This window comes from Scleropages formosus, chromosome 25 (assembly GCF_900964775.1).
Source record: "Scleropages formosus chromosome 25, fSclFor1.1, whole genome shotgun sequence".
In the NCBI taxonomy this organism is placed as follows: Eukaryota; Metazoa; Chordata; class Actinopteri; order Osteoglossiformes; family Osteoglossidae; genus Scleropages; species Scleropages formosus.
This window is the reverse complement of record NC_041830.1, coordinates 350128-367365: the sequence shown is the minus strand read 5'-3', so window position 1 is coordinate 367365 and position 17238 is coordinate 350128.

Sequence of the window (17238 nt, the reverse complement as noted above, 5' to 3'; positions counted from 1 at the left end):
AGTTGATGGGAGCTTTAGTTGGAGCTAGAGTAGGGAGCAACTTGTTAAAGATTCTGAACATGATGCCATCCCAGCTTTGTTTGTGGTCAGATTCCATGATAGTTATTCAGTGGATTCGTGGCTCAGCACAAAAATGGAAGCAGTTCGTTGCGAACAGAGTCACAGAAATACAGTCACTGACAGCACCAGAATCATGGTCACATTGTTGTGGTAAGCTCAACCCAGCGGACCTTATCACAAGAGGACAGACAGCATCCAAGCTGAAAGGAGATGGGTTGTGGTGGTCAGGTCCACCTTTCCTAACATCACCAACACAACCAGAATCAACAGTGGAAGGGTATTCTGAGGAAGAATTGAAGTCTGAGATGAAGCCATGTCAAGTGACAGTCCAGCTTAGCAACATTGAAGTGACTCAGTCTGAACCACTACTACAACTAGAAGCATTCAGTAAGCTTACCACTGTTTTAAGAGTCACTGCTTGGATCAGACGATTTGTCCATAATTGTCGTGCTCAAGACAAGAAACGAGGAGACCTCACAGCAGAGGAGCTGTCAGAAGCTGAAAGATTGTGGATTCAGGAGGCACAAGGCAAGGTGTTTGCCAGAGAAATAAATGAATTGAAGACAGGGCAGAATATTCACAAGGACTCAAAAATCAGAGACCTTAACCCTTTCCTTGATGAGTATGGAGTAATATGTGTGGGAGGAAGGTTGCAACAGTCAAGACTGAGTGAGAGAGAGCAGCATCCATGGCTGCTACCTACCAACCACCGACTGTCTGACATGCTGGTTATGTGTTGCCACAACAAGGTAATGCATTCAGGGGTCAGGGACACATTGGTCCAGCTGAGAGAAAGATACTGGATCCCAGGTGCCAGACGGAAGGTAAAGAAGATCATATCTGCCTGCATGATCTGCAAAAGGTTCACAGCAACCCCAGCTCAGCAGGTGACTGCACCCCTACCGAGGGACAGGATTGTTGAAGCGCCTCCATTTGAAATTACAGACATTGACTTTGCTGGCCCTCTTTATGTGAAAACTCGGACCACCGTAGAAAAGGCATACATTGCATTGTTCACCTGTGCTGTGACACGAGCGGTACACTTAGAGTTGGTGTCAGACTTGTCCACAGAAAAATTCCTCCTGGCTCTAAAGAGGTTCGTATCCAGGCGTGGCCTCTGCAGAGTCATCTACTCAGACAATGCTCAAACCTTCAAAAGGGCTGATCATGATCTCAGAGAACTCTGGGCAGCAATTAAAGAGCCTGAGCTTCAGGAATATTTTTCCTCAAACGGCATCGGGTGGAAGTTCATTGCAGAAAGAGCACCTTGGTGGGGTGGATTCTGGGAACGGTTAATCCGATCAGTGAAAACAAGCCTGAAAAGAGTGATGGGGAGAGCTTCACTGAGTTTTGAAGAATTGTCTTCGTTGTTGACAGAGGTGGAGGCTATAGTCAATTCAAGGCCGCTCACATTTGTGTACAGTGAGTTGGAAGAGCCTCAACCGTTGACACCAGCACATTTTCTTGTTGGGAAAAGACTTACTTCTTTACCACCAAAGTCTTTCCACATTGAGAGTCAAGCCACCAACATTGGCAAAGAGGAACTCACACGAAGATGGAAATATCGTCAGAGGCTTCTGAATAGAAGCGATGGAGAACGGAGTATCTGTTAGACTTGAAGTCTGCACATGCCAATAAGATACCCCCTCCTACTCCGCTAAAGGAAGGAGATCTGGTCTTGGTTGGAGACGACCGAATGCCACGACAGATCTGGAAAACTGGGATAATAAAGGAGCTGATCCCAGGCAGAGATGGACGTGTGAGGCCGTGCACTGTGCATCTTCCAGCTGGGACTGTGTTACGAAGACCTGTTCAGCGTTTATATCCTTTAGATATTTGATGGTGTTACGGTCTTCATGGGGGGGAGGATGTTGTATTTTTATTGTTTGAGTTGATGTTGTGTGGAAAGGTGTTGTTTGTATTTGGTTGTCAACTTGTAATTGGTGATGAATGATTGGCATTGAGTTTAATTGTACAATTTGAAATGCGATTTCTAGAACTGCCACTAGATGTCCATACGTTAATTATGTTCCTTGGTCTTTTTGCGTAAATGCAAAAAGAAGTAGTGAAGAAGAGTGTACTGCCTCAGAGTGTACAAGTGGAGCGACGGATATTTGTTGGTATTTTAATTAAATGTAACGTCTTATTAGAAACCCAGGAGTCGGTCTCGTCATTTGCGAACTTGAGAAGCTGCAACGTGGTTCGTGACAACAACAACTCAGCTACTTGTGAAATGTAAATATTTACAAAAAAATTCTAGGAATGTTATTAGAAATCAATATTTGGATACAGTTTCATGCAGCTACTCTGGTGATGACCATTGGTTCATATGGTGGAAAGAAACAAAGTAACTGTACTTTAGAATCACACATCTGCATCTATGTCTCTCTTTCTCCTAATGTAATGAGATTAGAAAACACTATTTTCTATGAGATGTTCATCACTTAGGGGGGTGTGGTGGTCCAGTGGGTCTGACCAGGGCCTACTCTCTGGCAGGTCTGGGGTTCAAGCCCTGCTTGGGGTGCCTTGCAGTGGACTGGCATCCTGTCTGGGGAGTGTCCACTCCTCCTCCAGCCTTGCGCCTCACTCAGGCATTCCACCTCAAAATGTAATTCCACTTGGTTGTATTTGTTTTTACCACCTCTATACCAAAGCATATTAAATTTAGTTGTTCAAGTTACAAATTACTAACTTTTTTTTTTTTTCTTGTTAAACATTGTCTCCCTATAATAAGAGCTGAGGAGGTCAGTTGGGGTAGGGGGCGGTGGGTTTGGCCAGTGCCCACAGTGTGACAGGTCCTGGGTTCAAGTCCTGCTTGGGGTGCCCTGTGACAGACTGGCACCCTATCCTGGGTATGTCCCCTCCTCCCTTGGCCCTGAGCTGCCAGGTAAGGCTCCAGCTCACCACAACCCTGCTCAGGACAAGCGGTTGCAGACACTGATTGGTTGTTGGAGGCCAACATGACATACCTCAGGCTGACTGAAGATGATGACCAGCTGCCATGATGGACAAGATGTACCTGCCGAAATGGGAAAAATCAAGCAACCATACAGGAACAATCCTATTATTATTTACTTATTAAACTATCTTTTTAAATTTAATCTAGAATGCCCAGGAGGGGTGTGCAGCCACTGGCCCTTGGACCCCCAGAGGTTTTTTCCTCACTCAATTTTCATTTGGGAGTTTTTGTTCCTTTCCTCCGTGGCCAGTAGGCATACTTATAGCTCTATAAAAGCATTATATTATGATAGTCTGTAGTCAGTTGTCTTCTTTGTTTCTTTTTCTGATGTTGTTTTTCTTGTCTTATGCCTGTTAAAATGTGTCACTGTGTGAGAAGAGCACTCTATAAAAATCAATCAAATTGAACTGAATTGATGAGCACTGCTGCATATAGAGGAAAGAAAAACTAAGAATTACACATCTGCAACTATGTCTCTCTTCCTCCTAATGTAATGCACAAATTGTATTCTCTGAGATATACATCACTTTGGAGAAAAGCATCTGCTAAATGAATACATTTACATTTATTCATTTAGCAGATGCTTTTGTCCAAAGCAACATACATATCAGCAAAAGTACACGCAAATAAATGTAAGACCCACCCACTCAATTCTAGTTTTTCAGTATTAGCAAGGGAGGTGAATTTGTGGTGTCTACAACATAACTTCAGGATGCATCTACTGTTGCTTTCCAATCTGAGGTGTATGACTCTTATTAGGGTGAGCAGAGGCCCAGTTAGCACAGTGAAAGCTGTACTGTTCAATTGTGAGATTAGACCTCCCATGCATCACACTTAGCAACCACAGCCCTTTTTCCTTTCCCAAAACATTACAAACACACAATCACAACATCCAAGTTAAATATAAAACCAAAGAACATTTAATAAAAACTAATAACTGACACTTAAACATTACAGTATTCTCAACTACTACGTGAACACTATACCCGGGTTTTTTTTTTTTTATTACTCTGGTACCGTCTCGTTGGCGCGCTTAATTGGTGCTCACTTGTCCACCGAAAGTACTCTGTGTCAGTAATGAGTCACTGTTCCGTGTGATGCAAGAAAAGAGTCAGTCAGCGACCTGTCCTCACATCTTATCTCTCCAGCGAAGGCGGGGCGATGATGGCGAATCCTGTCGGCGCTCTAGTCTGTCCGCAGTCCGGTAACGCAGCAAATCCCAGGCACCTCCACTCCCACTACACAGTAGGGTCGCAGCTCGGAAAACTCTGTCTCCAACACACGCGCTAGTTAAGTCCTTCTCCTCCACTTGCTAATCGAAGCTAACTGACCACCGCACGTCCAGTGGCTATTTCATTCACGTAGTTTATTGAAGTGTCCAAGCGAGAAAAACTCAACACAGCTCGCGCTCCTCGCCCGGTCTCCTAAATTAAATAATCCCGCAGTCTTCTTCACGTGTCCCCTAACCCTCCTCTCACTCCACTCTTCTCTAACTTTCTCCGAAACTCCCCGCCCCGGAAGATCGCGAGCATTTTCCTCAATTAGCACTGATTGGGTAATCTTTAAATTACACTTTCCTGCCAAATAACACACACACAAAAAAAACTTGCAACATGAGAACCAAAAAAAAAAAAAAAAAAAAAAATCATCTTACAAAGCCATAACCCTCTCCATATTAATACAAAACTGTTTTACACCAATGAGAATTTACACCCCAGATACACAATAGTATACAACACAGGAACTTGAACAAATTTAGTAGGGGCTACAATAATTATTTGGCTAGATTATCTAGATACAAATGAATTAAGCACTGGCATTTGTCGATATTACAATGATCTGAGTTTACTGCTTTAAATAGGATCTTCTGTCTTCTTCCTTGTAGTTCTGATGTCGAAGGACCTGAACACAGAGTGTGAATTAACTGCAAAGAATTTGCTTTCACATAATATCAAGCATTTACTGTACATTTATATTTACATTTATTCATTTAGCAGATGTTTCTGTCCAAAGCGACACACATTTCAGGAAAAGTACAATTTATGCATTACATTAAGAGAAAGAGACTGCAGACATGTAAGTCTCAAGTAAACCTAGTTTGTTACCTACCACTTGCTGCACCGAGGGTCATCGTTCAAGTAGGTGCATAAAATAGAGGAGAGACAAATCCTGATACCCTCCCACCATTTTTTTTTTTTAAAAAAAATATTATAAGACACACAAACAAGCAAATATAATGCTGGAGTAGTGGCTGAATAAAGGCTGTATCTGGGGGTGCTCATGAGGTTACGGTGCATGAACATTTACACTGTACATGAGCTGGAGAGATCTTGGGCAAAATGGGTCCGGAAAAGGTGAGTTTTCAGACCCTTCTTGAATGTAGACAGAGTTTCCGCAGTTCTGAGTGACGGGGGAAGGTTGTTCCACTACAACGGAGCCAGAACCGAGAACCTCTGAGCAGAAACATTTTTCTTGCACAGCTGAGTTTGTCACTTTAACAGGGCCTTTTCAGTTAAAGCATTTACTATTTGGCAATGAAATAATAAAAAAGTGTTCCTAAAAGAGAAATGTGGATATATACCTCAGTAAGCTGTAGAGATTCCATTTACATTTATTCATTTAGCAGAGCTTTTCTCCAAAGCAACGTACATCTCAGAGAAATACAATTTGTGCGTTACATTAGGAGTAAAGACTTAAGGTCACAATAGGAAAGAGCTTCAAACACACACACACTGGTTGAATTTTAAAAGGCCATCTGTGTCATGTCCGGTTCCGGAAGGAAACGGCAAACCCAAGTGCAGAGCGGTATACGTGGTGTATTCGGGGAAATCCAAGAGAGGAGGTCAAAGAACAGGCGTTTGGTCTTCGAGGTGCGAATGTCGTTACAGGGAGAATCCAAAAGGCGAGGTCGGTACACAGGCAAGAGGCCGATGATCAAAAAGAGGTACTGGATCGTGGGAACAAGGGACGGGATTGGGGAAGGCGTTAGGGACCAGGAATTAGCTAGGAGGTCACAAACAAGAAGGCTGAACAAGGTTCCACATCAGCTGCTGGTCTGACGCAGCCTTTTATGCCCCAGTCTGTGCTGTGTCCCAGGTGTTCCGTGTTGGCTCGGAGGTGTGGGCGTGGCAATCTGCCCAATAGTTCATTAACTTTATTAATATTAATAGCCCCAATTAGGCTTAAGAAAGGAAAGATTAGATCCAGTTGCACAAGGTATTAATTCAGTTTTCCAAAAGGTGGTTTTGATGGCTGAAAGGTATTAGGGGAAAAAAGAAAGTTATTAAATCGAAACCGCAACTACCCAGACATTCAAGAGTTACTTTGTTTACACAGATAGCAAATTTAATATGAAGATAAGAGACAAATTTTACACTTCATAACACTTTGTAATGTGCTATTACAGTGAACTACATTGTGTTGAGGGGTTGAGGCTGCAGTCTCACAATGGTCACGTGTCAAATTTTGTTATTGCTATTACCCAGCATGAACTTTTTTGATTAGGTCTTGCCATTGGCCTAGGCCTCCGTAGCAGTAAGCATGTAACAACAAAGATGGTATCTGAGCATGATTGAGCACAAGTGTGAGATAGAATGATGTCACTTTACATTGCAATAATCATAGAAGGAAACTGCCAAGAAGATACACTTTCCAAAAACATGGCAGCTCCACTGCAAAGTTGACATCCAGGAAGCCAGCCATTTAATCAGAGATTGCAGGCCGTATATGGTTCTGTAAGTCTTTGTGCAGCTAATACCCAAATTCAGGGCAAAGGGGTTTCTTGAGTATTGTAATGTTAACCTACACAGTATTAAAAAAACTGGAGTGTGTGCACTAGCAATCTAAAATATTTTAAAACAACTCAAGTTACATCTAGCACTTTTGTAAAAGTAATTTGAAAGACATCTCGATGATAGTATTGCAAAATATAAGTTTGTGAAGTCAAACTTTTTTAAAAAGAAAACATTAAGGATTAGCTGACTGTTGAATTTATTTATACTGTAAAACAGACTTTGCATTTTATGACTTTGGTTAAAACTAAATTAATGGGCAGCTGGTAGCGTATTGTTTAGAGCTTATATCTTTGTAATCAGATGTTATAGGTTTAAATTATACTTCCAGCTATAGTACCCTTGAACAAGGAACTTACCCTAAATCCAGTAAAATTACCCAGCTCTATAAATGGGTAAATAATTGTAAGTTGCTTTGGAGAAAACATCAACTCTTTGAGTTTAAAATAAAAAAATTGTGATAAGGCACTCACTGTGTTTCATTGTACTTCAATGAGTCTACATGAAATTTAAAGTAATAATGTCACAAACTTGAAGGTAAACAGAGATCAACTAAACTGCACACTTACCATACAGCGAATCTCAATGGCATCTGCATCTAAATCTCTCTTTCTGCTAATGTAGTACACATATTATATTTTCTATGAGATGTACATCGTTTTGGAGAAAAGTGTCTGCTAAATTAATAAATGTAAATGTAAATGTAAGCTTCAAGCATACAGATTTTGTTAAGGGCTTGGATATCTTGTTGGATGGAAAGCTGTCATTTGTGTCTTATGTTATTACACTGACTAGGTCATGCTTCCTTCAATTGAGAAACAGCTAAATTAAGGCAATTCTTATGTAGGCAAGATGCTGAGAAGCTGGTTTATGCTTTCGCTTCAAGCAGGCTGGATATTGTGATGCTTTATTATCGGGTTGTCCATACCAGACTGTGTCCAGGCTACAGTTGGTACAAAATGCTGCTGGGAGAATTGTTACTGGGAATAGGAAGTGTGACCATATAACCAGTGGCATCACTAGGGTTGGTGTCACCCAAGTGCAGTAACTCATGGCCATCCCATGGACCTCTGCCCGAACCAGACCATACAGAATCCTTAATAATGTTTTCTGTACTAATGTTACTACACACACACACACACACACACACACACACACACACACACACACACACACACATTTTCAGAACCGCTTGTCCCATACAGGGTCACGGGGAACCGGAGCCTACCCGGCAACACAGGGCGTAAGGCCAGAGGGGGAGGGGACACACCCAGGACGGGACGCCAGTCCGTCGCAAGGCACCCCAAGCAGGACTCGAACCCCAGACCCACCGGAGAGCAGGACTGCGGTCCAACCCACTGCGCCACTGCACCCCCCAACCTAATGTTACTAATAAATTGTAATTCCCATATATCACTGAATGTAATGGCAACGTTGTTATTGTTAGGTGCCGTCAAGTTGGTGTCGACTCATGGCAACTCTGTGGATAGTTGTTCTGAAAAGCATCTGGTCTTCCACCAACCGGCTAAGACTTGAAAGTGGGGCATCCATGGTTGTGGTGATTGTGTCGATCTACTATGTAGCTAGCCTTCCTCTCTTACGTTGTCTTTCCACTTTGTCCAGCATGATGTCATTTTCCATTGACTGTTCACTCTGCATGATGTGTCTGAAGTAAGAGAGTTGAAACCGTGCTGCCTGAGCTTCCAATGACACCTTTGGTTTGATCTGCTGCAATACCGAAGCATTTGTAAACGCAGGATTCTTCACCAGTACCATAGTTCAAAGGCATCAATTTTCTTTTTGTCCATCTTCTTCACTGTCTAACTCTCATGTTCGTATGATGTTACTGAGAAGACCATGGCTTGATCTCGTTGGACTTTTGTGTACAGAGTCACATCCCTGCACTTGAGAATTTTTTCCAAGCTCTTTATAGTGGTTTTGCCCAGAGCAATTCGTCGTCAGATTTCTGGCTGCTTGTTACTTCATTATTGATTATTGATCCAAGTAGACTGCATAGAGATCTAATATCTCTATTTCTTCTTCATCTAGTGTAAAGTTTTCCAGTTTCCAGCTAGCTGTGAACAGCTTCTTCTTCTTCACATTGAGATGCAAGCCCATTTTCAAGCAATGTTCTTTGATCTTGGTGAGCAGTGGGGTCAAATCGTCCTCCCTTTCAGCTAGTATGGTCATATCATCAGGACATCGAAAATTGCTGATGAGTCTTCCACCAATTTTCATGCCCTGTTTCTCTTCATATCATACATGTAATGTAATGTTGTGAATGGTTTTTTATTTTATTTTATTTTATTTTATGTACTTGTTTTCTCCATGGAAATGAGATGGTTATGTTACGGCTGTTGCCAGTGTGGTTGCCGAAGGAGAGAACGGAAATATTTGTATTTTTTTTTTTTTTTACACTAGTAGCTGGCAGCTCTTACGTTGATGGAGGTCAAGTTGATTTCAATAAGTCAACTAGCCGTCTTGGCCATCACTCGGGTGGATCTGCTACACACGATGTACTAGATATCCGTGATATTCTTTTCTTTTGGCCTTTTCAATAGTTCAGCTACATTGTAGCTGAAACACCAGAAAATTTGACAAAATTAACATCGAAAACAAACAGTGCATGCTTGTAGCGTGCAGACGAAACCACGTGATTCGAAGCATCGTTGTAATTGGGCAATAATGACAGCTCTGAGTGGAGCGCATTAGAACGTTCAAAAAGTAAATTACATTTACATTTCAATTCAGTTTATTTTTATAGAGCGCTCTTCTCACGCAGTGACACAGATCGCTTTGACACAGGCATAAGGCACCAAAAACAAATACATCAGATAAGAAACAAAGAAAACAGTTGACTAATGACTACCATAATATAGTACTTTTATAGAGATAAGTATGCCTACTACTGGCCACGGAGGAAAGGAAAAGGAACAAAAACTCCCAACTGAAAGTTGAGGGAGAAAAAAACCTCTGGGGGTCCAAGGAGCAATGTTGCCCACCCCTCCTGGGCATTGTAGATTAAGTAACAATTCTAAGCCAGTTAACAAGTAATAATGATATTGTTGCTATGGTATCTTGAATTCTCAGCCTCGGCAGGGAATGTCTCGTCCATCTTGGTAGTTGGTCATTATCTGCAGTCAGCATGGTATTCGTCTGGCAGTGCTCAACAAAAAGAAAGAAGAGAGTTAGTACTTTGTCACTTAAGTCAATTTAATATGTGTTTGTATAAAGGTGGTAAAAACAACCAAGGCAAGCGGAATTACATTTCGAGGTGGAGTGCCTGAGTGAACATGTAACTCTTTAGTCTGGATTTGAAAACAGAAACAGACGGGGCATTTCTGACAATAACTGCAACAAACTACAATAAAAGCATTGAAGCAGTTTCTCAGCATCCCGTCTACATAGGAATCGCCGTAATTTAGCTATGTTTCTTAAATGAAGGAAGCACGACTTAGTGAAAGCATTTACATGAGATACAAATGACAGCTTCCCATCCAACAGGACACCCAAATTCTTGACACAGTCCGTACGCTTGAAAGTAATACCATCTGTTGTAAAGATTGGCGTGATTATGTCTAGAGTCTCGGCATCACCACCGGTACCTCTGTTTTACTGGCATTTAGAGATAAAAAAATTTTTACTCATCCATAATTTTATACTGGTAAAGAAATTAGCTAAAGACACCACATGTGATGAATCATCAGGCTTAAATGATACATATAGCTGTGTGTCATCGGCCTACGAATGGAAATTCACATTGTGTTTGCGAATAATGTCACCCAATGGTAACATATAGAGTGAGAACAGTAATGACCCCAACACAGAGCCCTGTGGGACACCATACTGAACCGTAGTTGAGATGGAGGGGATGCAGTCATCAGATTTCAGTACAAATAGCTCACGGTTAGCTAAATACGAGTCAAACCACCTCAGAACAGTACCTCTTAGTCCAACCAGGTTTTCAAGTCTTCTCAGTAGGATACTATGGTCTACAGTATCGAATGCAGCACTCAAGTCCAGTAACATAAGAATAGTGATCTAACCAGCATCAGACGAGGTGAGAATATCATTAACAACACGTGTGAGCGCCGTTTGTTGTAATATTATGATGATTAAGATGTTTTCCAATTTGGGAAGCTACGATCTTTTCTAGAATTTTGGATAATAATGGTAGATTGGAGGTGGGTCTATAATTACATGGGTTATTACAATCCAGATCCGATTTCATTAGTATGAGTCTAATAACGGTGATTTTAAAAGCTTTTGGAACACATCCATTTAGTAACCACGTATTAACAACAGGTTCTGCGAGCACGGAAACTGCGGCTTTCAGTAATTTAGTGGGGATTGGGTGTAAAGGACACGTTGTGCCTTTCATAGAGTGAATTAGCACAGTAATTTCCTCTACAGTTATTACGTCGAAGCTACTGAGATGGTGCGGACAACTAATATTATCATCGTCAGAAGCGCTAAAACCAAACTAGAGGGCACTATAGATTTGCGGATATTCTCTAATTTATCATTGAAAAACTACATAAATTCATCATTAGTAATGGTAGCAGAAATACATTGTTTATCTTTGTGTTTTTTGCACGTTAAGCAATGGTATTAAACAGGAAGCGAGGGTTCTTCTGATTTTCATCAATTAACTTTGCGTCGTATTCGCATCTGGCATGAAAAAGTGATTTTTTTTTTTTTTTTTTTTTAGATAATTCGACCAGGCTACATAATAAACGTTGACTTTAGTTGAATGCCATTTGCGACATTCTAACTTTATTGCACGAGTTGATTTGTTGAACCACAGTGAGTTTCTTACGGTTCGAATACGTTTAGTTTTTGGTGTAGTCACAGAGTCTAGGGTGAATTTTACCACTGAATAATAATCAAAAGCCATTTAATCAATATCTACGCATGTTCCAAAATCAGAGCTTCTAATATAATCAACAATTTTATCAGTAGTATTTTCATCAATATGCCGCACGATTTTGGTCTTACTGCGGTCGGACGGCAGGTATAGATCAAAGGTTAATAAGTAATGATTAGAAATAGCCTTGTTTAGGGGAATAATATTAACATGATAAACATTTAATTAATAATATTAATAGGACCGGTAACAACTTGAGTAAAAGGTGCGTCGCTGCTGTTCGTAGTGTTTCGGGTAAGTGTAGTTGTTTTGCTACAGCTTTTTTCCATCGCACATTCGTGTCATGTAGCTGTGTGGGTTGATAGATACAATCGGTTGTGTGTTTGTGTAGCACTGCATGGCATTGTAATTATTTTGTTTAAGTAGTATTTAGTGGTTTGTTAAGACGACCGTTCTCCGGATCATTTCTGTGTCCCGCAGGTGGAGTGGGTGTGACTCTGTGGTTCGATTAATCGCATCTGGTTGGTTGTTTGTTTTGGTCGCTATTGTTGGTGTAGTTTTGATTAGGAATCTCTGCCGCCGACTACTTAAATTGCGTGGAAGCCGTCAACCCTGTTCATTGTGCATTTTATTTTGTGCTGGAGGTACGTCGCTGCTGCTTGTGGTGTTTTGGGTAAGTGTAGCTGTTTGGCTACCGCTTTTTCCTGTCACAGATTCGTGTCGTGTAGCTGTGTGGGTTGATAGATACAACTGGTTGTGTGTTTGGGAGTGGGCATGACTCTGTGGTTCGATTAATCGCGTCTGATTGGTTGTTTGTTTTGGTTGCCATTGCTGATTTCGGTTTCGATTAGGAAGTCAGCTGATAGGCAGTAGCCCGGTTTAAATAGCAGCTCGTGACCCGTAGTGGCAGCGGTTGCGGCGGCCTCTTGGTGTGAAGACTCGGGGTGCAAAGTCAAGGGAGTCTAACTGTGGGAATGCATTGAGGGAGGCCCCCGGTACAGTTGTCCGCAAGGGATCATGCGTCCAACATGTCGGCCATCAAAGTCTACTATGGTAAGCGAGCTGTGTGATTTCACCACCAATGGAGACCTAGGTGCTCTCGCTGCTACAGTAATCTGGTTTATCCTCCCCTGTCAAACCTTCCATCTTGCTTTACTTTCTCTATGGGACTCTGAAACTGCCAGTCAGCAGTGAGAAAAGCTGACTTCATACCAGCCTATGCCTCCCATCTCTCACTGGACCTCCTGTCCCTAAGTGAAACCTGGATCACCCCAGACAACTCAGCCACACCTGCAGCACTCTCTACTAACTACTCCTTCTCTCACACCTCTTGTTTGGAGGCACAGGCCTGCTCATCTCTCCCCAGTGGGAATACTCTATTCTTCCTCTTCACTTGCATCATGGATCTGTCTTCCTTTGAATGGCATGCTGTCTCTATCACTGCCCCAATCACTCTGTTGTGGTTGTCCTTTATCGCTCCCCTGGCCCTCTTGGCCGCTTCTTGGATGACCTTGACATCTTGTTGAGCTCTCTGCCAGGGGACAACTCTCTGCTGATTCTCCTGGGTGACTTCAACCTGCATGTTAATGATATTCATGCAAGTGTCCTTCTGTTGCTCTTACAGTCCTTTAATCTCTCCCTGTCCCAATCCCCTGCTACTCACAAAGTGTGCAACTGTCTTGGTGCGCCCAGCCACTCTGCAGAGGGAACTCATTTCTGCCGCTTGTATCCATGATCTCATTCTTTCGGTCATGATCCAGAGTTCATGACCATAGGTGAGGGTAGGAACGTAGATCGACTGGTAAATTGAGAGCTTCGCCTTACGACTCAGCTCCTTCTTCACCACAACAGACCGGTACAATGACCGCATTACTGCGAACGCCGCACCGATCCGTCCGTCAACTTGCCGCTCCATTTTTCCCTCACTCGTGAACAAGACCCCGAGATACTTAAACTCCTCCACTTGAGGGAGGAGTTCCCCCCTAACCCGGAGGGGGGCAATCCACCTTTTTCCGACTGAGGACCATGGTCTCGGAATTGGAGGTGCTGATTCTCATCCCTGCCGCTTCGCACTCAGCTGCAAACCCCTCCAGTGCACGCTGCAAGTCTTGATTCGATGAAGCCAACAGGACCACATCGTCCGCAAAAAGCAGAGACGAGATCCTGCAGCCACCAAAACAGACACTCTCCGTTCCCTGGCTGTGCCTAGAAATTCTGTCCATGAAGATAATGAACAGAATCGGTAACAAAGGCCAGCCCTGGCGGACTCCAACATGCACCGGGAACAGGTCTGACTTACTGCTGGCAATGCAAACCAAGCTCCTGCTCCGGTCATACAAGGAATGAACAGCCCGTAGCAATGAGCCCTGAACCCCATAATCCCGAAGTACCCCCCACAAGATGCCACGAGGGACACGGTCAAATACCTTCTCCAGGTCCACAAAACACATATGGACTGGTTGGGCAAACTCCCATGAACCCTCCAACACCCTAGTGAGGGTATAGAGCTGGTCCAGTGTTCCACGGCCAGGGCGAAAACCACATTGCTCCTCCTGTATCCGAGGTTCGACTATCGGTCGGATTCTCCTCTCCAGTACCCTGGCATTGACTTTCCCAGGGAGGCTAAGGAATGTGATCCCCCTATAGTTGGAACACAATCTCCGGTCCCCCTTCTTAAAAAGAGGGACCACCACCCCGGTCTGCCAGTCCAGAGGCGCACCGTTCCCGAACTCCACGCGATGCTGCAGAGGCGTGTCAGCCAAGACAGCCCCGCAACATCCAGAGACTTGAGAAACTCGGGGCGGATCTCATCCACCCCCGGAGCCTTGCCACTGAGGAGTTTTTTTGACTACTTCAGCCAGGGTAATGGACGAGTCCCCCTCTGAGTCCCCGGCCTCAGCTTCCTCTACAGAAGGCGTGTCGGAGGGATTGAGGAGATCCTCAGAGTACTCCTTCCACCGCCCGAGGACATCCTCAGTTGAGGTCAGCAGCGCACCACTTCCACTGTAAACAGTGTTGGTGGAACACCGCTTCCCCCCTCTGAGTTGCCGGACGGTTTGCCAGAATCTCTTTGAGGCCGACCGAAAGTCTTCCTCCATGGCCTCACCGAACTCCTTCCAGGCCCAAGTTTTTGCCGTGGCAACTGCCAGAGCCGCGCTCCGTCTGGCCCGCCGGTACCCGTCAGCTGCTTCAGGGGTCCCATGAGCCAGCCAGGCCCGATAGAACTCCTTCTTCAGCTTGACGGCATCCCTTACCTCCGGTGTCCACCACCGTGTTCGGGGATTGCCGCCGCGACAGGCGCCGGAGACTTTACGGCCGCAGCTCCGAACCGCCGCCCCGACAATGGAGGTTTGGAACATAGTCCATTCGGACTCAATGTCCCCAGTCTCCCTCAGGACCTGGTTGAAGCTCTGTCGGAGGTGGGAGTTGAAGACCTCTCTGACAGGGGCCTCTGCCAAACGTTCCCAACAGACCTCACTATGCGTTTTGGCCTGCCAGGTCTGTCCAGCTTTTTCCCCCGCCATCGAATCCAACTCACCACCAGGTGGTGATCAGTTGACAGCTCAGTCCCTCTCTTCACCCAAGTGTCCAAAACATATGGCCGAAGATCAGAAGAAACGACTACAAAGTCGATCATCGACCTCCAACCTAGGGTGTCCTGGTGCCAAGTGCACTGATGGACACCCTTATGAATGAACATGGTGTTTGTTATGGACAAACCGTGACTAGCACAGAAATCCAATAACAACTCACCGCTCGGGTTCAGATCAGGGAGGCCGTTCCTCCCAGTCACGCCCCTCCAGGTATCACTGTCGCTGTCCACGTGGGCGTTGAAGTCCCCCAGTAGAACGACAGAGTCCCCAGTGCGAGCGCTTTCCAGCACGCCCCCCCAGGGACTCTAAAAAAGGCCGGGTACTCTGCACTGCCGCTAGGCACATAAGCACAAACGACAGTGAGAGACCGTTCCCTGACCCGAAGGCGCAGGGAGACGACCCTCTCATTCACCGGGGTAGACTCCAACACATGGCGGCTGAACTGGGGGGCTATTAATAAGCCCACACCCGCCCGCCGCCTCTCACCCTGAGCAATGCCAGAATAGTGCAAAGTCCACCCTTGATCAAGAAGAGTGGTTCCAGAACCCAAGCTGTGAGTGGAAGTGAGCCCGACTATATCTGGACGGTATCTCTCAACCTCCTGCACTAGCTCAGGCTCCCTCCCCGCCAGTGAGGTGACATTCCAAGTCCCAAAAGCCAGAGTTGGCGCCCGAGGTTTGGGTCGGCTGGGCACTCGGCCCCGACCACCGCCCAAATCACAATGCACTGGCCCCTTACGGCCTCTCCGGCAGGTGGTGAGCCCACCGAAGAGCGGCTCCACGTCTTGGCTACGTCCCCGTGGGCATAGACCTGGCCACCACCAGGCGCTTGCATGCGACCCCCCCAGGCCTGGCTCCAGGGTGGGGCCCTGGTGACCCCATACCGGGCAGGGTGAACGAGATCCTTGATTTAATAGTCATAAGGGGATTTTGAACCGCGCTTTGTCTCGTCTGTCACCCAGGACCTGTTTGCCTTGGGAGACCCTACCAGGGGCATCTAGCCCCAGGCACCATAGCTCCTGAGATCATTCAGGCACTCAAACCCCTCCATCTCGGTAAGGTGGCAGTTTGCGGAGGAGTTTCTCTTAATGTAATACACAAATTTTATTTTTGCTGAGATGTACATTGCTTTGGACAAAAGCATCTGATAAATGAATATATGTGAAGGCAAGAGCTGCAATGAACACACAAAAAAGTAGAGAAAGATGTGTAGATGGATAGACTAGTAGAAAATTCAACTTTATCTTTTTTCTTTGTAAATTTCTTCAGATTCCATTAGTTTGCATCATTGGTGATCTGTCCCTACTAAATGCTGCTGCTCTTTATATTAATACAGACAGGCACCAAGTCATGGATGAAACCTTATGCTTAAATGAAACAATTTTACATGTTCTGTACTTATCTCCACTTTTAAGGCTGTTGTAAACTGGATTGTTTTGAGAACCACCTGAATTCTGGATATTACTCTATGTCTTGCATCTAGAATATTCTTACTGTCAAGGTTTTCATAGAGGCTACTGTCCTTATTTTCTTTGCTTAAGGGCTGAGATGAGCGAACACGGTTCAGCCCAACTTACACACTTGCTGAAGTGGTTCGAAAACAGATAGGTCCACATTGCATTGGCCCAAACTGTCATGTTCACTAAGGGTGATGCGGACCCAAGTGCGGTTGCACAGTGTTTCATACATCGTGAGGCAGAATGTGTTGTCCTTGTCATAGCGAGGGTCACCGAGGAGCAGACATCAATACCAGGAGAATCCGAAGCCAATGGTCAGGGAACGAAGAGACAGGGGGACTGGATTCAGGGAGGATGGGATAAAGGCGAGCCTGGAGCAGGTGTGGGAACAAGGATGCAGGAGGAGAGATCGTGCAGGACAGGGTGAGCGGATGGCTTAATGAGGTTCCGTGATCTGGTCAGTCCGGTGTTGTCCTTTTATGCTCCGTCTCCATGATCACTCCAGGTGCAGT